The sequence below is a fragment of the Hyperolius riggenbachi genome, chromosome 4 (genome assembly GCF_040937935.1).
Source record: "Hyperolius riggenbachi isolate aHypRig1 chromosome 4, aHypRig1.pri, whole genome shotgun sequence".
Classification (NCBI taxonomy): domain Eukaryota; kingdom Metazoa; phylum Chordata; class Amphibia; order Anura; family Hyperoliidae; genus Hyperolius; species Hyperolius riggenbachi.
The window spans coordinates 42,741,911-42,765,414 of NC_090649.1; the positions used below are offsets into that span (position 1 = coordinate 42,741,911).

General features: G+C 46.1%; 18 non-coding genes across 18 annotated transcripts; 9 read left to right on the forward strand and 9 right to left on the reverse strand.

The window, feature by feature from the left end:
* The first annotated feature begins 3,523 nt into the window (after nucleotides 1–3,523).
* On the forward strand, nucleotides 3,524–3,596 carry TRNAK-CUU (transfer RNA lysine (anticodon CUU)). Its single transcript has one exon. It is a non-coding gene; the product is annotated as a tRNA-Lys (tRNA).
* A 1,344-nt stretch (nucleotides 3,597–4,940) lies between these two features.
* On the reverse strand, nucleotides 4,941–5,011 carry TRNAG-GCC (transfer RNA glycine (anticodon GCC)). The gene has a single exon. It is a non-coding gene; the product is annotated as a tRNA-Gly (tRNA).
* A 134-nt stretch (nucleotides 5,012–5,145) lies between these two features.
* TRNAK-CUU (transfer RNA lysine (anticodon CUU)) lies at nucleotides 5,146–5,218 on the forward strand. Its single transcript has one exon. It is a non-coding gene; the product is annotated as a tRNA-Lys (tRNA).
* Nucleotides 5,219–8,387: 3,169 nt separating this feature from the next.
* TRNAK-CUU (transfer RNA lysine (anticodon CUU)) lies at nucleotides 8,388–8,460 on the forward strand. Its single transcript has one exon. It is a non-coding gene; the product is annotated as a tRNA-Lys (tRNA).
* A 1,344-nt stretch (nucleotides 8,461–9,804) lies between these two features.
* Nucleotides 9,805–9,875, reverse strand: TRNAG-GCC (transfer RNA glycine (anticodon GCC)). The gene has a single exon. It is a non-coding gene; the product is annotated as a tRNA-Gly (tRNA).
* Nucleotides 9,876–10,009: 134 nt separating this feature from the next.
* On the forward strand, nucleotides 10,010–10,082 carry TRNAK-CUU (transfer RNA lysine (anticodon CUU)). The gene has a single exon. It is a non-coding gene; the product is annotated as a tRNA-Lys (tRNA).
* Nucleotides 10,083–11,425: 1,343 nt separating this feature from the next.
* On the reverse strand, nucleotides 11,426–11,496 carry TRNAG-GCC (transfer RNA glycine (anticodon GCC)). Its single transcript has one exon. It is a non-coding gene; the product is annotated as a tRNA-Gly (tRNA).
* Nucleotides 11,497–11,630: 134 nt separating this feature from the next.
* TRNAK-CUU (transfer RNA lysine (anticodon CUU)) lies at nucleotides 11,631–11,703 on the forward strand. The gene has a single exon. It is a non-coding gene; the product is annotated as a tRNA-Lys (tRNA).
* Nucleotides 11,704–13,046: 1,343 nt separating this feature from the next.
* On the reverse strand, nucleotides 13,047–13,117 carry TRNAG-GCC (transfer RNA glycine (anticodon GCC)). Its single transcript has one exon. It is a non-coding gene; the product is annotated as a tRNA-Gly (tRNA).
* A 134-nt stretch (nucleotides 13,118–13,251) lies between these two features.
* TRNAK-CUU (transfer RNA lysine (anticodon CUU)) lies at nucleotides 13,252–13,324 on the forward strand. The gene has a single exon. It is a non-coding gene; the product is annotated as a tRNA-Lys (tRNA).
* Nucleotides 13,325–14,667: 1,343 nt separating this feature from the next.
* TRNAG-GCC (transfer RNA glycine (anticodon GCC)) lies at nucleotides 14,668–14,738 on the reverse strand. The gene has a single exon. It is a non-coding gene; the product is annotated as a tRNA-Gly (tRNA).
* Nucleotides 14,739–16,288: 1,550 nt separating this feature from the next.
* On the reverse strand, nucleotides 16,289–16,359 carry TRNAG-GCC (transfer RNA glycine (anticodon GCC)). Its single transcript has one exon. It is a non-coding gene; the product is annotated as a tRNA-Gly (tRNA).
* A 1,550-nt stretch (nucleotides 16,360–17,909) lies between these two features.
* TRNAG-GCC (transfer RNA glycine (anticodon GCC)) lies at nucleotides 17,910–17,980 on the reverse strand. The gene has a single exon. It is a non-coding gene; the product is annotated as a tRNA-Gly (tRNA).
* Nucleotides 17,981–18,114: 134 nt separating this feature from the next.
* TRNAK-CUU (transfer RNA lysine (anticodon CUU)) lies at nucleotides 18,115–18,187 on the forward strand. Its single transcript has one exon. It is a non-coding gene; the product is annotated as a tRNA-Lys (tRNA).
* A 1,548-nt stretch (nucleotides 18,188–19,735) lies between these two features.
* TRNAK-CUU (transfer RNA lysine (anticodon CUU)) lies at nucleotides 19,736–19,808 on the forward strand. The gene has a single exon. It is a non-coding gene; the product is annotated as a tRNA-Lys (tRNA).
* A 1,343-nt stretch (nucleotides 19,809–21,151) lies between these two features.
* TRNAG-GCC (transfer RNA glycine (anticodon GCC)) lies at nucleotides 21,152–21,222 on the reverse strand. Its single transcript has one exon. It is a non-coding gene; the product is annotated as a tRNA-Gly (tRNA).
* A 1,550-nt stretch (nucleotides 21,223–22,772) lies between these two features.
* Nucleotides 22,773–22,843, reverse strand: TRNAG-GCC (transfer RNA glycine (anticodon GCC)). The gene has a single exon. It is a non-coding gene; the product is annotated as a tRNA-Gly (tRNA).
* A 134-nt stretch (nucleotides 22,844–22,977) lies between these two features.
* On the forward strand, nucleotides 22,978–23,050 carry TRNAK-CUU (transfer RNA lysine (anticodon CUU)). The gene has a single exon. It is a non-coding gene; the product is annotated as a tRNA-Lys (tRNA).
* The last annotated feature ends 454 nt before the right edge of the window (nucleotides 23,051–23,504 follow it).

Consider the following 23,504-nt stretch of genomic DNA (forward strand, 5'->3'; position numbering starts at 1 on the left):
AAATGGCTTCTGGCCTGCAGAGATGTCTTAAGCTTGAGAAGTGCAAAGTGTGGAGGTGTGCCAAAATCCTAGCATTTCCATTGGCCGGGAATCGAACCCAGGCCTCCCGCGTGGCAGGCGAGAATTCTACCACTGAACCACCAATGCCTTGCCCTGTTTCTCGGTGCTGAAAAACGTGGCCAGCCAAATCAGGCCATACAAGATTGCCTTCTTCTGTGCGGAGGGCAAAGGTGAGGCTGGCGCCATTTTGCAATTTTTGACATTTCAGCTCAAGCAAGCAAGCCCGGCTAGCTCAGTCGGTAGAGCATGAGACTCTTAATCTCAGGGTCGTGAGTTCGAGCCCCACGTTGGGCGATCAAAGCTTCTCCTTTTACTTTCTACTAGGCAGAGCTCCTCCAAAACGATTACAAACCATCACCAGGCCATCACTTCCTCTTTCACATGCCACTCCCCACTCCCTTTGCTAACAAACGAAAATGTCATCTCAGCTTTCCCCTTCACTTTTACTCACACAACCTCTTTTAACAACTTTTCAGCAAAAGTGCTTCACCACCCCAAGAAAGAGAAAAACACTCCTTCTTACAATCTTACTCATCTTTCCTATACTACTTTTCTTATCTGCTTTTCCCAGATTTCCGTTGGCTTTACTCCAGTCCTTTTGTCAAGGAGAGACTTACAATCAATCACTTGACAAGGAACAACCACCTGAAAGATACTCATTCTCGTATGCCTGGTGCACACCATGCAATTCCCCATCAGATAGATGGGCCGATAGATCCTTTCCGACAGACACGATCGGATTTCCGTTCGGATTTCCGATCACTACTATGCAAATCCATCAGAAAAACGATCGGAAATCAGATCGGACCTGCCGGAAATCATCTGTTCGACCCATCTATCTGACAGGCATTGGTATGGTGTGTATTAGGCTTTGCACTCCAAAGGTGCTCACATAGCAGTATGAGGAGGGCACTCTGCACACGGCCTGAGATTTAGCTGAGAGGATTGAAAAAAAGGAAGTTGCTCTTTCCCTTAACTTGTTTTTAGATGAGGTACTTCCCAACAAAAGTTACAAACCAAAAAGCCTTTCAGTCCCGGCAAGCAAAAAAAGTGGTTGCTTTCATTTGACTTAAGTTTGTTACTACTTTTTTTTCTGTACTTTTAGTATGTTTTCTTAATTGCTAGGTGCTGGGAAAGCAAGTTGTAGGTAAGCTGACACAACATCTCAACATCTACTGTGAGAAAACTCAGGACAAAAGTAGAATGAATGAGGGCCTAGAGAGAACGCTCCAAATTTGAGCAAGGCCCTGAGTAGAGTGCAAAGACAACAAGGCAAAAAGTTGTAAAACAACACCAGATGAGCAGATGCTGCTGACTTGGCATTTCCGAGGCTTTTCTAGACAGTTAAAAAGAAGCCTAATAGGTGAGTACTGGAGAGGGAGAGATGCTGCACGTCACTGGCACTGCTAGAAGACATGCAAGGCCTTTGGGCACGCAAGTGTCCCAAGGCTGCTTTAACTTGTGTGTCTTAGAGTCATGTTTGCTGGGTACTAGGGTCCCTCTTCTCGACTGTCAGCCAGCACTGTGGCCAAGTGCCACGGTGACTCTTGCAAATGTCCTTAAATGGCTTCTGGCCTGCAGAGATGTCTTAAGCTTGAGAAGTGCAAAGTGTGGAGGTGTGCCAAAATCCTAGCATTTCCATTGGCCGGGAATCGAACCCAGGCCTCCCGCGTGGCAGGCGAGAATTCTACCACTGAACCACCAATGCCTTGCCCTGTTGCTCGGTGCTGAAAAACGTGGCCAGCCAAATCAGGCCATACAAGATTGCCTTCTTCTGTGCGGATGGCAAAGGTGAGGCTGGCGCCATTTTGCAATTTTTGACATTTCAACTCAAGCAAGCAAGCCCGGCTAGCTCAGTCGGTAGAGCATGAGACTCTTAATCTCAGGGTTGCGGGTTCGAGCCCCACGTTGGGCGATCAAAGCTTCTCCTTTTACTTTCTACTAGGCAGAGCTCCTCCAAAACGATTACAAACCATCACCAGGCCATCACTTCCTCTTTCACATGCCACTCCCCACTCCCTTTGCTAACAAATGAAAATGTCATCTCAGCTTTCCCCTTCACTTTTACTCACACAACCTCTTTTAACAACTTTTCAGCAAAAGTGCTTCACCACCCCAAGAAAGAGAAAAACACTCCTTCTTACAATCTTACTCATCTTTCCTATACTACTTTTCTTATCTGCTTTTCCCAGATTTCCGTTGGCTTTACTCCAGTCCTTTTGTCAAGGAGAGACTTACAATCAATCACTTGACAAGGAACAACCACCTGAAAGATACTCATTCTCGTATGCCTGGTGCACACCATGCAATTCCCCATCAGATAGATGGGCCGATAGATCCTTTCCGACAGACACGATCGGATTTCCGTTCGGATTTCCGAACACTACTATGCAAATCCATCAGAAAAACGATCGGAAATCAGATCGGACCTGCCGGAAATCATCTGTTCGACCCATCTATCTGACAGGCATTGGTATGGTGTGTATTAGGCTTTGCACTCCAAAGGTGCTCACATAGCAGTATGAGGAGGGCACTCTGCACACGGCCTGAGATTTAGCTGAGAGGATTGAAAAAAAGGAAGTTGCTCTTTCCCTTAACTTGTTTTTAGATGAGGTACTTCCCAACAAAAGTTACAAACCAAAAATCCTTTCAGTCCCGGCAAGCAAAAAAAGTGGTTGCTTTCATTTGACTTAAGTTTGTTACTACTTTTTTTTCTGTACTTTTAGTATGTTTTCTTAATTGCTAGGTGCTGGGAAAGCAAGTTGTAGGTAAGCTGACACAACATCTCAACATCTACTGTGAGAAAACTCAGGACAAAAGTAGAATGAATGAGGGCCTAGAGAGAACGCTCCAAATTTGAGCAAGGCCCTGAGTAGAGTGCAAAGACAACAAGGCAAAAAGTTGTAAAACAACACCAGATGAGCAGATGCTGCTGACTTGGCATTTCCGAGGCGTTTCTAGACAGTTAAAAAGAAGCCTAATAGGTGAGTACTGGAGAGGGAGAGATGCTGCACGTCACTGGCACTGCTAGAAGACATGCAAGGCCTTTGGGCACGCAAGTGTCCCAAGGCTGCTTTAACTTGTGTGTCTTAGAGTCATGTTTGCTGGGTACTAGGGTCCCTCTTCTCGACTGTCAGCCAGCACTGTGGCCAAGTGCCACGGTGACTCTTGCAAATGTCCTTAAATGGCTTCTGGCCTGCAGAGATGTCTTAAGCTTGAGAAGTGCAAAGTGTGGAGGTGTGCCAAAATCCTAGCATTTGCATTGGCCGGGAATCGAACCAGGGCCTCCCGCGTGGCAGGCAAGAATTCTACCACTGAACCACCAATGCCTTGCCCTGTTGCTCGGTGCTGAAAAACGTGGCCAGCCAAATCAGGCCATACAAGATTGCCTTCTTCTGTGCGGATGGCAAAGGTGAGGCTGGCGCCATTTTGCAATTTTTGACATTTCAGCTCAAGCAAGCAAGCCCGGCTAGCTCAGTCGGTAGAGCATGAGACTCTTAATCTCAGGGTCGTGGGTTCGAGCCCCACGTTGGGCGATCAAAGCTTCTCCTTTTACTTTCTACTAGGCAGAGCTCCTCCAAAACGATTACAAACCATCACCAGGCCATCACTTCCTCTTTCACATGCCACTCCCCACTCCCTTTGCTAACAAACGAAAATGTCATCTCAGCTTTCTCCTTCACTTTTACTCACACAACCTCTTTTAACAACTTTTCAGCAAAAGTGCTTCACCACCCCAAGAAAGAGAAAAACACTCCTTCTTACAATCTTACTCATCTTTCCTATACTACTTTTCTTATCTGCTTTTCCCAGATTTCCGTTGGCTTTACTCCAGTCCTTTTGTCAAGGAGAGACTTACAATCAATCACTTGACAAGGAACAACCACCTGAAAGATACTCATTCTCGTATGCCTGGTGCACACCATGCAATTCCCCATCAGATAGATGGGCCGATAGATCCTTTCCGACAGACACGATCGGATTTCCGTTCGGATTTCCGATCACTACTATGCAAATCCATCAGAAAAACGATCGGAAATCAGATCGGACCTGCCGGAAATCATCTGTTCGACCCATCTATCTGACAGGCATTGGTATGGTGTGTATTAGGCTTTGCACTCCAAAGGTGCTCACATAGCAGTATGAGGAGGGCACTCTGCACACGGCCTGAGATTTAGCTGAGAGGATTGAAAAAAAGGAAGTTGCTCTTTCCCTTAACTTGTTTTTAGATGAGGTACTTCCCAACAAAAGTTACAAACCAAAAAGCCTTTCAGTCCCGGCAAGCAAAAAAAGTGGTTGCTTTCATTTGACTTAAGTTTGTTACTACTTTTTTTTTCTGTACTTTTAGTATGTTTTCTTAATTGCTAGGTGCTGGGAAAGCAAGTTGTAGGTAAGCTGACACAACATCTCAACATCTACTGTGAGAAAACTCAGGACAAAAGTAGAATGAATGAGGGCCTAGAGAGAACGCTCCAAATTTGAGCAAGGCCCTGAGTAGAGTGCAAAGACAACAAGGCAAAAAGTTGTAAAACAACACCAGATGAGCAGATGCTGCTGACTTGGCATTTCCGAGGCTTTTCTAGACAGTTAAAAAGAAGCCTAATAGGTGAGTACTGGAGAGGGAGAGATGCTGCACGTCACTGGCACTGCTAGAAGACATGCAAGGCCTTTGGGCACGCAAGTGTCCCAAGGCTGCTTTAACTTGTGTGTCTTAGAGTCATGTTTGCTGGGTACTAGGGTCCCTCTTCTCGACTGTCAGCCAGCACTGTGGCCAAGTGCCACGGTGACTCTTGCAAATGTCCTTAAATGGCTTCTGGCCTGCAGAGATGTCTTAAGCTTGAGAAGTGCAAAGTGTGGAGGTGTGCCAAAATCCTAGCATTTGCATTGGCCGGGAATCGAACCCGGGCCTCCCGCGTGGCAGGCGAGAATTCTACCACTGAACCACCAATGCCTTGCCCTGTTGCTCAGTGCTGAAAAACGTGGCCAGCCAAATCAGGCCATACAAGATTGCCTTCTTCTGTGCGGATGGCAAAGGTGAGGCTGGCGCCATTTTGCAATTTTTGACATTTTAGCTCAAGCAAGCAAGCCCGGCTAGCTCAGTCGGTAGAGCATGAGACTCTTAATCTCAGGGTCGTGGGTTCGAGCCCCACGTTGGGCGATCAAAGCTTCTCCTTTTACTTTCTACTAGGCAGAGCTCCTCCAAAACGATTACAAACCATCACCAGGCCATCACTTCCTCTTTCACATGCCACTCCCCACTCCCTTTGCTAACAAACGAAAATGTCATCTCAGCTTTCCCCTTCACTTTTACTCACACAACCTCTTTTAACAACTTTTCAGCAAAAGTGCTTCACCACCCCAAGAAAGAGAAAAACACTCCTTCTTACAATCTTACTCATCTTTCCTATACTACTTTTCTTATCTGCTTTTCCCAGATTTCCGTTGGCTTTACTCCAGTCCTTTTGTCAAGGAGAGACTTACAATCAATCACTTGACAAGGAACAACCACCTGAAAGATACTCATTCTCGTATGCCTGGTGCACACCATGCAATTCCCCATCAGATAGATGGGCCGATAGATCCTTTCCGACAGACACGATCGGATTTCCGTTCGGATTTCCGATCACTACTATGCAAATCCATCAGAAAAACGATCGGAAATCAGATCGGACCTGCCGGAAATCATCTGTTCGACCCATCTATCTGACAGGCATTGGTATGGTGTGTATTAGGCTTTGCACTCCAAAGGTGCTCACATAGCAGTATGAGGAGGGCACTCTGCACACGGCCTGAGATTTAGCTGAGAGGATTGAAAAAAAGGAAGTTGCTCTTTCCCTTAACTTGTTTTTAGATGAGGTACTTCCCAACAAAAGTTACAAACCAAAAAGCCTTTCAGTCCCGGCAAGCAAAAAAAGTGGTTGCTTTCATTTGACTTAAGTTTGTTACTACTTTTTTTTCTGTACTTTTAGTATGTTTTCTTAATTGCTAGGTGCTGGGAAAGCAAGTTGTAGGTAAGCTGACACAACATCTCAACATCTACTGTGAGAAAACTCAGGACAAAAGTAGAATGAATGAGGGCCTAGAGAGAACGCTCCAAATTTGAGCAAGGCCCTGAGTAGAGTGCAAAGACAACAAGGCAAAAAGTTGTAAAACAACACCAGATGAGCAGATGCTGCTGACTTGGCATTTCCGAGGCTTTTCTAGACAGTTAAAAAGAAGCCTAATAGGTGAGTACTGGAGAGGGAGAGATGCTGCACGTCACTGGCACTGCTAGAAGACATGCAAGGCCTTTGGGCACGCAAGTGTCCCAAGGCTGCTTTAACTTGTGTGTCTTAGAGTCATGTTTGCTGGGTACTAGGGTCCCTCTTCTCGACTGTCAGCCAGCACTGTGGCCAAGTGCCACGGTGACTCTTGCAAATGTCCTTAAATGGCTTCTGGCCTGCAGAGATGTCTTAAGCTTGAGAAGTGCAAAGTGTGGAGGTGTGCCAAAATCCTAGCATTTGCATTGGCCGGGAATCGAACCCGGGCCTCCCGTGTGGCAGGTGAGAATTCTACCACTGAACCACCAATGCCTTGCCCTGTTGCTCGGTGCTGAAAAACGTGGCCAGCCAAATCAGGCCATACAAGATTGCCTTCTTCTGTGCGGATTGCAAAGGTGAGGCTGGCGCCATTTTGCAATTTTTGACATTTCAGTTCAAGCAAGCAAGCCCGGCTAGCTCAGTCAGTAGAGCATGAGACTCTTAATCTAAGGGTCGTGGGTTCGAGCCCCACGTTGGGCGATCAAAGCTTCTCCTTTTACTTTCTACTAGGCAGAGCTCCTCCAAAACGATTACAAACCATCACCAGGCCATCACTTCCTCTTTCACATGCCACTCCCCACTCCCTTTGCTAACAAACGAAAATGTCATCTCAGCTTTCCCCTTCACTTTTACTCACACAACCTCTTTTAACAACTTTTCAGCAAAAGTGCTTCACCACCCCAAGAAAGAGAAAAACACTCCTTCTTACAATCTTACTCATCTTTCCTATACTACTTTTCTTATCTGCTTTTCCCAGATTTCCGTTGGCTTTACTCCAGTCCTTTTGTCAAGGAGAGACTTACAATCAATCACTTGACAAGGAACAACCACCTGAAAGATACTCATTCTCGTATGCCTGGTGCACACCATGCAATTCCCCATCAGATAGATGGGCCGATAGATCCTTTCCGACAGACACGATCGGATTTCCGTTCGGATTTCCGATCACTACTATGCAAATCCATCAGAAAAACGATCGGAAATCAGATCGGACCTGCCGGAAATCATCTGTTCGACCCATCTATCTGACAGGCATTGGTATGGTGTGTATTAGGCTTTGCACTCCAAAGGTGCTCACATAGCAGTATGAGGAGGGCACTCTGCACACGGCCTGAGATTTAGCTGAGAGGATTGAAAAAAAGGAAGTTGCTCTTTCCCTTAACTTGTTTTTAGATGAGGTACTTCCCAACAAAAGTTACAAACCAAAAAGCCTTTCAGTCCCGGCAAGCAAAAAAAGTGGTTGCTTTCATTTGACTTAAGTTTGTTACTACTTTTTTTTCTGTACTTTTAGTATGTTTTCTTAATTGCTAGGTGCTGGGAAAGCAAGTTGTAGGTAAGCTGACACAACATCTCAACATCTACTGTGAGAAAACTCAGGACAAAAGTAGAATGAATGAGGGCCTAGAGAGAACGCTCCAAATTTGAGCAAGGCCCTGAGTAGAGTGCAAAGACAACAAGGCAAAAAGTTGTAAAACAACACCAGATGAGCAGATGCTGCTGACTTGGCATTTCCGAGGCTTTTCTAGACAGTTAAAAAGAAGCCTAATAGGTGAGTACTGGAGAGGGAGAGATGCTGCACGTCACTGGCACTGCTAGAAGACATGCAAGGCCTTTGGGCACGCAAGTGTCCCAAGGCTGCTTTAACTTGTGTGTCTTAGAGTCATGTTTGCTGGGTACTAGGGTCCCTCTTCTCGACTGTCAGCCAGCACTGTGGCCAAGTGCCACGGTGACTCTTGCAAATGTCCTTAAATGGCTTCTGGCCTGCAGAGATGTCTTAAGCTTGAGAAGTGCAAAGTGTGGAGGTGTGCCAAAATCCTAGCATTTGCATTGGCCGGGAATCGAACCCGGGCCTCCCGTGTGGCAGGTGAGAATTCTACCACTGAACCACCAATGCCTTGCCCTGTTGCTCGGTGCTGAAAAACGTGGCCAGCCAAATCAGGCCATACAAGATTGCCTTCTTCTGTGCGGATTGCAAAGGTGAGGCTGGCGCCATTTTGCAATTTTTGACATTTCAGTTCAAGCAAGCAAGCCCGGCTAGCTCAGTCGGTAGAGCATGAGACTCTTAATCTCAGGGTCGTGGGTTCAAGCCCCACGTTGGGCGATCAAAGCTTCTCCTTTTACTTTCTACTAGGCAGAGCTCCTCCAAAACGATTACAAACCATCACCAGGCCATCACTTCCTCTTTCACATGCCACTCCCCACTCCCTTTGCTAACAAACGAAAATGTCATCTCAGCTTTCCCCTTCACTTTTACTCACACAACCTCTTTTAACAACTTTTCAGCAAAAGTGCTTCACCACCCCAAGAAAGAGAAAAACACTCCTTCTTACAATCTTACTCATCTTTCCTATACTACTTTTCTTATCTGCTTTTCCCAGATTTCCGTTGGCTTTACTCCAGTCCTTTTGTCAAGGAGAGACTTACAATCAATCACTTGACAAGGAACAACCACCTGAAAGATACTCATTCTCGTATGCCTGGTGCACACCATGCAATTCCCCATCAGATAGATGGGCCGATAGATCCTTTCCGACAGACACGATCGGATTTCCGTTCGGATTTCCGATCACTACTATGCAAATCCATCAGAAAAACGATCGGAAATCAGATCGGACCTGCCGGAAATCATCTGTTCGACCCATCTATCTGACAGGCATTGGTATGGTGTGTATTAGGCTTTGCACTCCAAAGGTGCTCACATAGCAGTATGAGGAGGGCACTCTGCACACAGCCTGAGATTTAGCTGAGAGGATTGAAAAAAAGGAAGTTGCTCTTTCCCTTAACTTGTTTTTAGATGAGGTACTTCCCAACAAAAGTTACAAACCAAAAAGCCTTTCAGTCCCGGCAAGCAAAAAAAGTGGTTGCTTTCATTTGACTTAAGTTTGTTACTACTTTTTTTTTCTGTACTTTTAGTATGTTTTCTTAATTGCTAGGTGCTGGGAAAGCAAGTTGTAGGTAAGCTGACACAACATCTCAACATCTACTGTGAGAAAACTCAGGACAAAAGTAGAATGAATGAGGGCCTAGAGAGAACGCTCCAAATTTGAGCAAGGCCCTGAGTAGAGTGCAAAGACAACAAGGCAAAAAGTTGTAAAACAACACCAGATGAGCAGATGCTGCTGACTTGGCATTTCCGAGGCTTTTCTAGACAGTTAAAAAGAAGCCTAATAGGTGAGTACTGGAGAGGGAGAGATGCTGCACGTCACTGGCACTGCTAGAAGACATGCAAGGCCTTTGGGCACGCAAGTGTCCCAAGGCTGCTTTAACTTGTGTGTCTTAGAGTCATGTTTGCTGGGTACTAGGGTCCCTCTTCTCGACTGTCAGCCAGCACTGTGGCCAAGTGCCACGGTGACTCTTGCAAATGTCCTTAAATGGCTTCTGGCCTGCAGAGATGTCTTAAGCTTGAGAAGTGCAAAGTGTGGAGGTGTGCCAAAATCCTAGCATTTGCATTGGCCGGGAATCGAACCCGGGCCTCCCGCGTGGCAGGCGAGAATTCTACCACTGAACCACCAATGCCTTGCCCTGTTGCTCGGTGCTGAAAAACGTGGCCAGCCAAATCAGGCCATACAAGATTGCCTTCTTCTGTGCGGATGGCAAAGGTGAGGCTGGCGCCATTTTGCAATTTTTGACATTTCAGCTCAAGCAAGCAAGCCCGGCTAGCTCAGTCGGTAGAGCATGAGACTCTTAATCTCAGGGTCGTGGGTTCGAGCCCCACGTTGGGCGATCAAAGCTTCTCCTTTTACTTTCTACTAGGCAGAGCTCCTCCAAAACGATTACAAACCATCACCAGGCCATCACTTCCTCTTTCACATGCCACTCCCCACTCCCTTTGCTAACAAACGAAAATGTCATCTCAGCTTTCCCCTTCACTTTTACTCACACAACCTCTTTTAACAACTTTTCAGCAAAAGTGCTTCACCACCCCAAGAAAGAGAAAAACACTCCTTCTTACAATCTTACTCATCTTTCCTATACTACTTTTCTTATCTGCTTTTCCCAGATTTCCGTTGGCTTTACTCCAGTCCTTTTGTCAAGGAGAGACTTACAATCAATCACTTGACAAGGAACAACCACCTGAAAGATACTCATTCTCGTATGCCTGGTGCACACCATGCAATTCCCCATCAGATAGATGGGCCGATAGATCCTTTCCGACAGACACGATCGGATTTCCGTTCGGATTTCCGATCACTACTATGCAAATCCATCAGAAAAACGATCGGAAATCAGATCGGACCTGCCGGAAATCATCTGTTCGACCCATCTATCTGACAGGCATTGGTATGGTGTGTATTAGGCTTTGCACTCCAAAGGTGCTCACATAGCAGTATGAGGAGGGCACTCTGCACACGGCCTGAGATTTAGCTGAGAGGATTGAAAAAAAGGAAGTTGCTCTTTCCCTTAACTTGTTTTTAGATGAGGTACTTCCCAACAAAAGTTACAAACCAAAAATCCTTTCAGTCCCGGCAAGCAAAAAAAGTGGTTGCTTTCATTTGACTTAAGTTTGTTACTACTTTTTTTTCTGTACTTTTAGTATGTTTTCTTAATTGCTAGGTGCTGGGAAAGCAAGTTGTAGGTAAGCTGACACAACATCTCAACATCTACTGTGAGAAAACTCAGGACAAAAGTAGAATGAATGAGGGCCTAGAGAGAACGCTCCAAATTTGAGCAAGGCCCTGAGTAGAGTGCAAAGACAACAAGGCAAAAAGTTGTAAAACAACACCAGATGAGCAGATGCTGCTGACTTGGCATTTCCGAGGCTTTTCTAGACAGTTAAAAAGAAGCCTAATAGGTGAGTACTGGAGAGGGAGAGATGCTGCACGTCACTGGCACTGCTAGAAGACATGCAAGGCCTTTGGGCACGCAAGTGTCCCAAGGCTGCTTTAACTTGTGTGTCTTAGAGTCATGTTTGCTGGGTACTAGGGTCCCTCTTCTCGACTGTCAGCCAGCACTGTGGCCAAGTGCCACGGTGACTCTTGCAAATGTCCTTAAATGGCTTCTGGCCTGCAGAGATGTCTTAAGCTTGAGAAGTGCAAAGTGTGGAGGTGTGCCAAAATCCTAGCATTTGCATTGGCCGGGAATCGAACCCGGGCCTCCCGCATGGCAGGCGAGAATTCTACCACTGAACCACCAATGCCTTGCCCTGTTTCTCGGTGCTGAAAAACGTGGCCAGCCAAATCAGGCCATACAAGATTGCCTTCTTCTGTGCGGATGGCAAAGGTGAGGCTGGCGCCATTTTGCAATTTTTGACATTTCAGCTCAAGCAAGCAAGCCCGGCTAGCTCAGTCGGTAGAGCATGAGACTCTTAATCTCAGGGTCGTGGGTTCGAGCCCCACGTTGGGCGATCAAAGCTTCTCCTTTTACTTTCTACTAGGCAGAGCTCCTCCAAAACGATTACAAACCATCACCAGGCCATCACTTCCTCTTTCACATGCCACTCCCCACTCCCTTTGCTAACAAACGAAAATGTCATCTCAGCTTTCCCCTTCACTTTTACTCACACAACCTCTTTTAACAACTTTTCAGCAAAAGTGCTTCACCACCCCAAGAAAGAGAAAAACACTCCTTCTTACAATCTTACTCATCTTTCCTATACTACTTTTCTTATCTGCTTTTCCCAGATTTCCGTTGGCTTTACTCCAGTCCTTTTGTCAAGGAGAGACTTACAATCAATCACTTGACAAGGAACAACCACCTGAAAGATACTCATTCTCGTATGCCTGGTGCACACCATGCAATTCCCCATCAGATAGATGGGCCGATAGATCCTTTCCGACAGACACGATCGGATTTCCGTTCGGATTTCCGATCACTACTATGCAAATCCATCAGAAAAACGATCGGAAATCAGATCGGACCTGCCGGAAATCATCTGTTCGACCCATCTATCTGACAGGCATTGGTATGGTGTGTATTAGGCTTTGCACTCCAAAGGTGCTCACATAGCAGTATGAGGAGGGCACTCTGCACACGGCCTGAGATTTAGCTGAGAGGATTGAAAAAAAGGAAGTTGCTCTTTCCCTTAACTTGTTTTTAGATGAGGTACTTCCCAACAAAAGTTACAAACCAAAAAGCCTTTCAGTCCCGGCAAGCAAAAAAAGTGGTTGCTTTCATTTGACTTAAGTTTGTTACTACTTTTTTTTCTGTACTTTTAGTATGTTTTCTTAATTGCTAGGTGCTGGGAAAGCAAGTTGTAGGTAAGCTGACACAACATCTCAACATCTACTGTGAGAAAACTCAGGACAAAAGTAGAATGAATGAGGGCCTAGAGAGAACGCTCCAAATTTGAGCAAGGCCCTGAGTAGAGTGCAAAGACAACAAGGCAAAAAGTTGTAAAACAACACCAGATGAGCAGATGCTGCTGACTTGGCATTTCCGAGGCTTTTCTAGACAGTTAAAAAGAAGCCTAATAGGTGAGTACTGGAGAGGGAGAGATGCTGCACATCACTGGCACTGCTAGAAGACATGCAAGGCCTTTGGGCACGCAAGTGTCCCAAGGCTGCTTTAACTTGTGTGTCTTAGAGTCATGTTTGCTGGGTACTAGGGTCCCTCTTCTCGACTGTCAGCCAGCACTGTGGCCAAGTGCCACGGTGACTCTTGCAAATGTCCTTAAATGGCTTCTGGCCTGCAGAGATGTCTTAAGCTTGAGAAGTGCAAAGTGTGGAGGTGTGCCAAAATCCTAGCATTTGCATTGGCCGGGAATCGAACCCGGGCCTCCCACGTGGCAGGCGAGAATTCTACCACTGAACCACCAATGCCTTGCCCTGTTGCTCGGTGCTGAAAAACGTGGCCAGCCAAATCAGGCCATACAAGATTGCCTTCTTCTGTGCGGATGGCAAAGGTGAGGCTGGCGCCATTTTGCAATTTTTGACATTTCAGCTTAAGCAAGCAAGCCCGGCTAGCTCAGTCGGTAGAGCATGAGACTCTTAATCTCAGGGTCGTGGGTTCGAGCCCCACGTTGGGCGATCAAAGCTTCTCCTTTTACTTTCTACTAGGCAGAGCTCCTCCAAAACGATTACAAACCATCACCAGGCCATCACTTCCTCTTTCACATGCCACTCCCCACTCCCTTTGCTAACAAACAAAAATGTCATCTCAGCTTTCCCCTTCACTTTTACTCACACAACCTCTTTTAACAACTTTTCAGCAAAAGTGCTTCACCACTCCAAGAAAGAGAAAAACACTCCTTCTTACAATCTTACTCATCTTTCCTATACTACTTTTCTTATCTGCTTTTCCCAGATTTCCGTTGGCTTTACTCCAGTCCTTTTGTCAAGGAGAGACTTACAATCAATCACTTGACAAGGAACAACCACCTGAAAGATACTCATTCTCGTATGCCTGGTGCACACCATGCAATTCCCCATCAGATAGATGGGCCGATAGATCCTTTCCGACAGACACGATCGGATTTCCGTTCGGATTTCCGATCACTACTATGCAAATCCATCAGAAAAACGATCGGAAATCAGATCGGACCTGCCGGAAATCATCTGTTCGACCCATCTATCTGACAGGCATTGGTATGGTGTGTATTAGGCTTTGCACTCCAAAGGTGCTCACATAGCAGTATGAGGAGGGCACTCTGCACACGGCCTGAGATTTAGCTGAGAGGATTGAAAAAAAGGAAGTTGCTCTTTCCCTTAACTTGTTTTTAGATGAGGTACTTCCCAACAAAAGTTACAAACCAAAAAGCCTTTCAGTCCCGGCAAGCAAAAAAAGTGGTTGCTTTCATTTGACTTAAGTTTGTTACTACTTTTTTTTCTGTACTTTTAGTATGTTTTCTTAATTGCTAGGTGCTGGGAAAGCAAGTTGTAGGTAAGCTGACACAACATCTCAACATCTACTGTGAGAAAACTCAGGACAAAAGTAGAATGAATGAGGGCCTAGAGAGAACGCTCCAAATTTGAGCAAGGCCCTGAGTAGAGTGCAAAGACAACAAGGCAAAAAGTTGTAAAACAACACCAGATGAGCAGATGCTGCTGACTTGGCATTTCCGAGGCTTTTCTAGACAGTTAAAAAGAAGCCTAATAGGTGAGTACTGGAGAGGGAGAGATGCTGCACGTCACTGGCACTGCTAGAAGACATGCAAGGCCTTTGGGCACGCAAGTGTCCCAAGGCTGCTTTAACTTGTGTGTCTTAGAGTCATGTTTGCTGGGTACTAGGGTCCCTCTTCTCGACTGTCAGCCAGCACTGTGGCCAAGTGCCACGGTGACTCTTGCAAATGTCCTTAAATGGCTTCTGGCCTGCAGAGATGTCTTAAGCTTGAGAAGTGCAAAGTGTGGAGGTGTGCCAAAATCCTAGCATTTGCATTGGCCGGGAATCGAACCCGGGCCTCCCGCGTGGCAGGCGAGAATTCTACCACTGAACCACCAATGCCTTGCCCTGTTGCTCGGTGCTGAAAAACGTGGCCAGCCAAATCAGGCCATACAAGATTGCCTTCTTCTGTGCGGATGGCAAAGGTGAGGCTGGCGCCATTTTGCAATTTTTGACATTTCAGTTCAAGCAAGCAAGCCTGGCTAGCTCAGTCGGTAGAGCATGAGACTCTTAATCTCAGGGTCGTGGGTTCGAGAACCACGTTGGGCGATCAAAGCTTCTCCTTTTACTTTCTACTAGGCAGAGCTCCTCCAAAACGATAACAAACCATCACCAGGCCATCACTTCCTCTTTCACATGCCACTCCCCACTCCCTTTGCTAACAAACGAAAATGTCATCTCAGCTTTCCCCTTCACTTTTACTCACACAACCTCTTTTAACAACTTTTCAGCAAAAGTGCTTCACCACCCCAAGAAAGAGAAAAACACTCCTTCTTACAATCTTACTCATCTTTCCTATACTACTTTTCTTATCTGCTTTTCCCAGATTTCCGTTGGCTTTACTCCAGTCCTTTTGTCAAGGAGAGACTTACAATCAATCACTTGACAAGGAACAACCACCTGAAAGATACTCATTCTCGTATGCCTGGTGCACACCATGCAATTCCCCATCAGATAGATGGGCCGATAGATCCTTTCCGACAGACACGATCGGATTTCCGTTCGGATTTCCGATCACTACTATGCAAATCCATCAGAAAAACGATCGGAAATCAGATCGGACCTGCCGGAAATCATCTGTTCGACCCATCTATCTGACAGGCATTGGTATGGTGTGTATTAGGCTTTGCACTCCAAAGGTGCTCACATAGCAGTATGAGGAGGGCACTCTGCACACGGCCTGAGATTTAGCTGAGAGGATTGAAAAAAAGGAAGTTGCTCTTTCCCTTAACTTGTTTTTAGATGAGGTACTTCCCAACAAAAGTTACAAACCAAAAAGCCTTTCAGTCCCGGCAAGCAAAAAAAGTGGTTGCTTTCATTTGACTTAAGTTTGTTACTACTTTTTTTTCTGTACTTTTAGTATGTTTTCTTAATTGCTAGGTGCTGGGAAAGCAAGTTGTAGGTAAGCTGACACAACATCTCAACATCTACTGTGAGAAAACTCAGGACAAAAGTAGAATGAATGAGGGCCTAGAGAGAACGCTCCAAATTTGAGCAAGGCCCTGAGTAGAGTGCAAAGACAACAAGGCAAAAAGTTGTAAAACAACACCAGATGAGCAGATGCTGCTGACTTGGCATTTCCGAGGCTTTTCTAGACAGTTAAAAAGAAGCCTAATAGGTGAGTACTGGAGAGGGAGAGATGCTGCACGTCACTGGCACTGCTAGAAGACATGCAAGGCCTTTGGGCACGCAAGTGTCCCAAGGCTGCTTTAACTTGTGTGTCTTAGAGTCATGTTTGCTGGGTACTAGGGTCCCTCTTCTCGACTGTCAGCCAGCACTGTGGCCAAGTGCCACGGTGACTCTTGCAAATGTCCTTAAATGGCTTCTGGCCTGCAGAGATGTCTTAAGCTTGAGAAGTGCAAAGTGTGGAGGTGTGCCAAAATCCTAGCATTTGCATTGGCCGGGAATCGAACCCGGGTCTCCCGCGTGGCAGGCGAGAATTCTACCACTGAACCACCAATGCCTTGCCCTGTTGATCGGTGCTGAAAAACGTGGCCAGCCAAATCAGGCCATACAAGATTGCCTTCTTCTGTGCGGATGGCAAAGGTGAGGCTGACGCCATTTTGCAATTTTTGACATTTCAGCTCAAGCAAGCAAGCCCGGCTAGCTCAGTCGGTAGAGCATGAGACTCTTAATCTCAGGGTCGTGGGTTTGAGCCCCATGTTGGGCGATCAAAGCTTCTCCTTTTACTTTCTACTAGGCAGAGCTCCTCCAAAACGATTACAAACCATCACCAGGCCATCACTTCCTCTTTCACATGCCACTCCCCACTCCCTTTGCTAACAAACGAAAATGTCATCTCAGCTTTCCCCTTCACTTTTACTCACACAACCTCTTTTAACAACTTTTCAGCAAAAGTGCTTCACCACCCCAAGAAAGAGAAAAACACTCCTTCTTACAATCTTACTCATCTTTCCTATACTACTTTTCTTATCTGCTTTTCCCAGATTTCCGTTGGCTTTACTCCAGTCCTTTTGTCAAGGAGAGACTTACAATCAATCACTTGACAAGGAACAACCACCTGAAAGATACTCATTCTCGTATGCCTGGTGCACACCATGCAATTCCCCATCAGATAGATGGGCCGATAGATCCTTTCCGACAGACACGATCGGATTTCCGTTCGGATTTCCGATCACTACTATGCAAATCCATCAGAAAAACGATCGGAAATCAGATCGGACCTGCCGGAAATCATCTGTTCGACCCATCTATCTGACAGGCATTGGTATGGTGTGTATTAGGCTTTGCACTCCAAAGGTGCTCACATAGCAGTATGAGGAGGGCACTCTGCACACGGCCTGAGATTTAGCTGAGAGGATTGAAAAAAAGGAAGTTGCTCTTTCCCTTAACTTGTTTTTAGATGAGGTACTTCCCAACAAAAGTTACAAACCAAAAAGCCTTTCAGTCCCGGCAAGCAAAAAAAGTGGTTGCTTTCATTTGACTTAAGTTTGTTACTACTTTTTTTTCTGTACTTTTAGTATGTTTTCTTAATTGCTAGGTGCTGGGAAAGCAAGTTGTAGGTAAGCTGACACAACATCTCAACATCTACTGTGAGAAAACTCAGGACAAAAGTAGAATGAATGAGGGCCTAGAGAGAACGCTCCAAATTTGAGCAAGGCCCTGAGTAGAGTGCAAAGACAACAAGGCAAAAAGTTGTAAAACAACACCAGATGAGCAGATGCTGCTGACTTGGCATTTCCGAGGCTTTTCTAGACAGTTAAAAAGAAGCCTAATAGGTGAGTACTGGAGAGGGAGAGATGCTGCACGTCACTGGCACTGCTAGAAGACATGCAAGGCCTTTGGGCACGCAAGTGTCCCAAGGCTGCTTTAACTTGTGTGTCTTAGAGTCATGTTTGCTGGGTACTAGGGTCCCTCTTCTCGACTGTCAGCCAGCACTGTGGCCAAGTGCCACGGTGACTCTTGCAAATGTCCTTAAATGGCTTCTGGCCTGCAGAGATGTCTTAAGCTTGAGAAGTGCAAAGTGTGGAGGTGTGCCAAAATCCTAGCATTTGCATTGGCCGGGAATCGAACCCGGGCCTCCCGCGTGGCAGGCGAGAATTCTACCACTGAACCACCAATGCCTTGCCCTGTTGCTTGGTGCTGAAAAACGTGGCCAGCCAAATCAGGCCATACAAGATTGCCTTCTTCTGTGCGGATGGCAAAGGTGAGGCTGGCGCCATTTTGCAATTTTTGACATTTCAGCTCAAGCAAGCAAGCCCGGCTAGCTCAGTCGGTAGAGCATGAGACTCTTAATCTCAGGGTCGTGGGTTCGAGCCCCACGTTGGGCGATCAAAGCTTCTCCTTTTACTTTCTACTAGGCAGAGCTCCTCCAAAACGATTACAAACCATCACCAGGCCATCACTTCCTCTTTCACATGCCACTCCCCACTCCCTTTGCTAACAAACGAAAATGTCATCTCAGCTTTCCCCTTCACTTTTACTCACACAACCTCTTTTAACAACTTTTCAGCAAAAGTGCTTCACCACCCCAAGAAAGAGAAAAACACTCCTTCTTACAATCTTACTCATCTTTCCTATACTACTTTTCTTATCTGCTTTTCCCAGATTTCCGTTGGCTTTACTCCAGTCCTTTTGTCAAGGAGAGACTTACAATCAATCACTTGACAAGGAACAACCACCTGAAAGATACTCATTCTCGTATGCCTGGTGCACACCATGCAATTCCCCATCAGATAGATGGGCCGATAGATCCTTTCCGACAGACACGATCGGATTTCCGTTCGGATTTCCGATCACTACTATGCAAATCCATCAGAAAAACGATCGGAAATCAGATCGGACCTGCCGGAAATCATCTGTTCGACCCATCTATCTGACAGGCATTGGTATGGTGTGTATTAGGCTTTGCACTCCAAAGGTGCTCACATAGCAGTATGAGGAGGGCACTCTGCACACGGCCTGAGATTTAGCTGAGAGGATTGAAAAAAAGGAAGTTGCTCTTTCCCTTAACTTGTTTTTAGATGAGGTACTTCCCAACAAAAGTTACAAACCAAAAAGCCTTTCAGTCCCGGCAAGCAAAAAAAGTGGTTGCTTTCATTTGACTTAAGTTTGTTACTACTTTTTTTTCTGTACTTTTAGTATGTTTTCTTAATTGCTAGGTGCTGGGAAAGCAAGTTGTAGGTAAGCTGACACAACATCTCAACATCTACTGTGAGAAAACTCAGGACAAAAGTAGAATGAATGAGGGCCTAGAGAGAACGCTCCAAATTTGAGCAAGGCCCTGAGTAGAGTGCAAAGACAACAAGGCAAAAAGTTGTAAAACAACACCAGATGAGCAGATGCTGCTGACTTGGCATTTCCGAGGCTTTTCTAGACAGTTAAAAAGAAGCCTAATAGGTGAGTACTGGAGAGGGAGAGATGCTGCACGTCACTGGCACTGCTAGAAGACATGCAAGGCCTTTGGGCACGCAAGTGTCCCAAGGCTGCTTTAACTTGTGTGTCTTAGAGTCATGTTTGCTGGGTACTAGGGTCCCTCTTCTCGACTGTCAGCCAGCACTGTGGCCAAGTGCCACGGTGACTCTTGCAAATGTCCTTAAATGGCTTCTGGCCTGCAGAGATGTCTTAAGCTTGAGAAGTGCAAAGTGTGGAGGTGTGCCAAAATCCTAGCATTTGCATTGGCCGGGAATCGACCCCGGGCCTCCCACGTGGCAGGCGAGAATTCTACCACTGAACCACCAATGCCTTGCCCTGTTGCTCGGTGCTGAAAAACGTGGCCAGCCAAATCAGGCCATACAAGATTGCCTTCTTCTGTGCGGATGGCAAAGGTGAGGCTGGCGCCATTTTGCAATTTTTGACATTTCAGCTCAAGCAAGCAAGCCCGGCTAGCTCAGTCGGTAGAGCATGAGACTCTTAATCTCAGGGTCGTGGGTTCGAGCCCCACGTTGGGCGATCAAAGCTTCTCCTTTTACTTTCTACTAGGCAGAGCTCCTCCAAAACGATTACAAACCATCACCAGGCCATCACTTCCTCTTTCACATGCCACTCCCCACTCCCTTTGCTAACAAACGAAAATGTCATCTCAGCTTTCCCCTTCACTTTTACTCACACAACCTCTTTTAACAACTTTTCAGCAAAAGTGCTTCACCACCCCAAGAAAGAGAAAAACACTCCTTCTTACAATCTTACTCATCTTTCCTATACTACTTTTCTTATCTGCTTTTCCCAGATTTCCGTTGGCTTTACTCCAGTCCTTTTGTCAAGGAGAGACTTACAATCAATCACTTGACAAGGAACAACCACCTGAAAGATACTCATTCTCGTATGCCTGGTGCACACCATGCAATTCCCCATCAGATAGATGGGCCGATAGATCCTTTCCGACAGACACGATCGGATTTCCGTTCGGATTTCCGATCACTACTATGCAAATCCATCAGAAAAACGATCGGAAATCAGATCGGACCTGCCGGAAATCATCTGTTCGACCCATCTATCTGACAGGCATTGGTATGGTGTGTATTAGGCTTTGCACTCCAAAGGTGCTCACATAGCAGTATGAGGAGGGCACTCTGCACACGGCCTGAGATTTAGCTGAGAGGATTGAAAAAAAGGAAGTTGCTCTTTCCCTTAACTTGTTTTTAGATGAGGTACTTCCCAACAAAAGTTACAAACCAAAAAGCCTTTCAGTCCCGGCAAGCAAAAAAAGTGCTTGCTTTCATTTGACTTAAGTTTGTTACTACTTTTTTTTCTGTACTTTTAGTATGTTTTCTTAATTGCTAGGTGCTGGGAAAGCAAGTTGTAGGTAAGCTGACACAACATCTCAACATCTACTGTGAGAAAACTCAGGACAAAAGTAGAATGAATGAGGGCCTAGAGAGAACGCTCCAAATTTGAGCAAGGCCCTGAGTAGAGTGCAAAGACAACAAGGCAAAAAGTTGTAAAACAACACCAGATGAGCAGATGCTGCTGACTTGGCATTTCCGAGGCTTTTCTAGACAGTTAAAAAGAAGCCTAATAGGTGAGTACTGGAGAGGGAGAGATGCTGCACGTCACTGGCACTGCTAGAAGACATGCAAGGCCTTTGGGCACGCAAGTGTCCCAAGGCTGCTTTAACTTGTGTGTCTTAGAGTCATGTTTGCTGGGTACTAGGGTCCCTCTTCTCGACTGTCAGCCAGCACTGTGGCCAAGTGCCACGGTGACTCTTGCAAATGTCCTTAAATGGCTTCTGGCCTGCAGAGATGTCTTAAGCTTGAGAAGTGCAAAGTGTGGAGGTGTGCCAAAATCCTAGCATTTGCATTGGCCGGGAATCGAACCCGGGCCTCCCGCGTGGCAGGCGAGAATTCTACCACTGAACCACCAATGCCTTGCCCTGTTGCTCGGTGCTGAAAAACGTGGCCAGCCAAATCAGGCCATACAAGATTGCCTTCTTCTGTGCGGATGGCAAAGGTGAGGCTGGCGCCATTTTGCAATTTTTGACATTTCAGTTCAAGCAAGCAAGCCTGGCTAGCTCAGTCGGTAGAGCATGAGACTCTTAATCTCAGGGTCGTGGGTTCGAGAACCACGTTGGGCGATCAAAGCTTCTCCTTTTACTTTCTACTAGGCAGAGCTCCTCCAAAACGATAACAAACCATCACCAGGCCATCACTTCCTCTTTCACATGCCACTCCCCACTCCCTTTGCTAACAAACGAAAATGTCATCTCAGCTTTCCCCTTCACTTTTACTCACACAACCTCTTTTAACAACTTTTCAGCAAAAGTGCTTCACCACCCCAAGAAAGAGAAAAACACTCCTTCTTACAATCTTACTCATCTTTCCTATACTACTTTTCTTATCTGCTTTTCCCAGATTTCCGTTGGCTTTACTCCAGTCCTTTTGTCAAGGAGAGACTTACAATCAATCACTTGACAAGGAACAACCACCTGAAAGATACTCATTCTCGTATGCCTGGTGCACACCATGCAATTCCCCATCAGATAGATGGGCCGATAGATCCTTTCCGACAGACACGATCGGATTTCCGTTCGGATTTCCGATCACTACTATGCAAATCCATCAGAAAAATGATCGGAAATCAGATCGGACCTGCCGGAAATCATCTGTTCGACCCATCTATCTGACAGGCATTGGTATGGTGTGTATTAGGCTTTGCACTCCAAAGGTGCTCACATAGCAGTATGAGGAGGGCACTCTGCACACGGCCTGAGATTTAGCTGAGAGGATTGAAAAAAAGGAAGTTGCTCTTTCCCTTAACTTGTTTTTAGATGAGGTACTTCCCAACAAAAGTTACAAACCAAAAAGCCTTTCAGTCCCGGCAAGCAAAAAAAGTGGTTGCTTTCATTTGACTTAAGTTTGTTACTACTTTTTTTTCTGTACTTTTAGTATGTTTTCTTAATTGCTAGGTGCTGGGAAAGCAAGTTGTAGGTAAGCTGACACAACATCTCAACATCTACTGTGAGAAAACTCAGGACAAAAGTAGAATGAATGAGGGCCTAGAGAGAACGCTCCAAATTTGAGCAAGGCCCTGAGTAGAGTGCAAAGACAACAAGGCAAAAAGTTGTAAAACAACACCAGATGAGCAGATGCTGCTGACTTGGCATTTCCGAGGCTTTTCTAGACAGTTAAAAAGAAGCCTAATAGGTGAGTACTGGAGAGGGAGAGATGCTGCACGTCACTGGCACTGCTAGAAGACATGCAAGGCCTTTGGGCACGCAAGTGTCCCAAGGCTGCTTTAACTTGTGTGTCTTAGAGTCATGTTTGCTGGGTACTAGGGTCCCTCTTCTTGACTGTCAGCCAGCACTGTGGCCAAGTGCCACGGTGACTCTTGCAAATGTCCTTAAATGGCTTCTGGCCTGCAGAGATGTCTTAAGCTTGAGACGTGCAAAGTGTGGAGGTGTGCCAAAATCCTAGCATTTGCATTGGCCGGGAATCAAACCCGGGCCTCCCGCGTGGCAGGCGAGAATTCTACCACTGAACCACCAATGCCTTGCCCTGTTGCTCGGTGCTGAAAAACGTGGCCAGCCAAATCAGGCCATACAAGATTGCCTTCTTCTGTGCGGATGGCAAAGGTGAGGCTGGCGCCATTTTGCAATTTTTTACATTTCAGCTCAAGCAAGCAAGCCCGGCTAGCTCAGTCGGTAGAGCATGAGACTCTTAATCTCAGGGTCGTGGGTTCGAGCCCCACGTTGGGCGATCAAAGCTTCTCCTTTTACTTTCTACTAGGCAGAGCTCCTCCAAAACGATTACAAACCATCACCAGGCCATCACTTCCTCTTTCACATGCCACTCCCCACTCCCTTTGCTAACAAACGAAAATGTCATCTCAGCTTTCCCCTTCACTTTTACTCACACAACCTCTTTTAACAACTTTTCAGCAAAAGTGCTTCACCACCCCAAGAAAGAGAAAAACACTCCTTCTTACAATCTTACTCATCTTTCCTATACTACTTTTCTTATCTGCTTTTCCCAGATTTCCGTTGGCTTTACTCCAGTCCTTTTGTCAAGGAGAGACTTACAATCAATCACTTGACAAGGAACAACCACCTGAAAGATACTCATTCTCGTATGCCTGGTGCACACCATGCAATTCCCCATCAGATAGATGGGCCGATAGATCCTTTCCGACAGACACGATCGGATTTCCGTT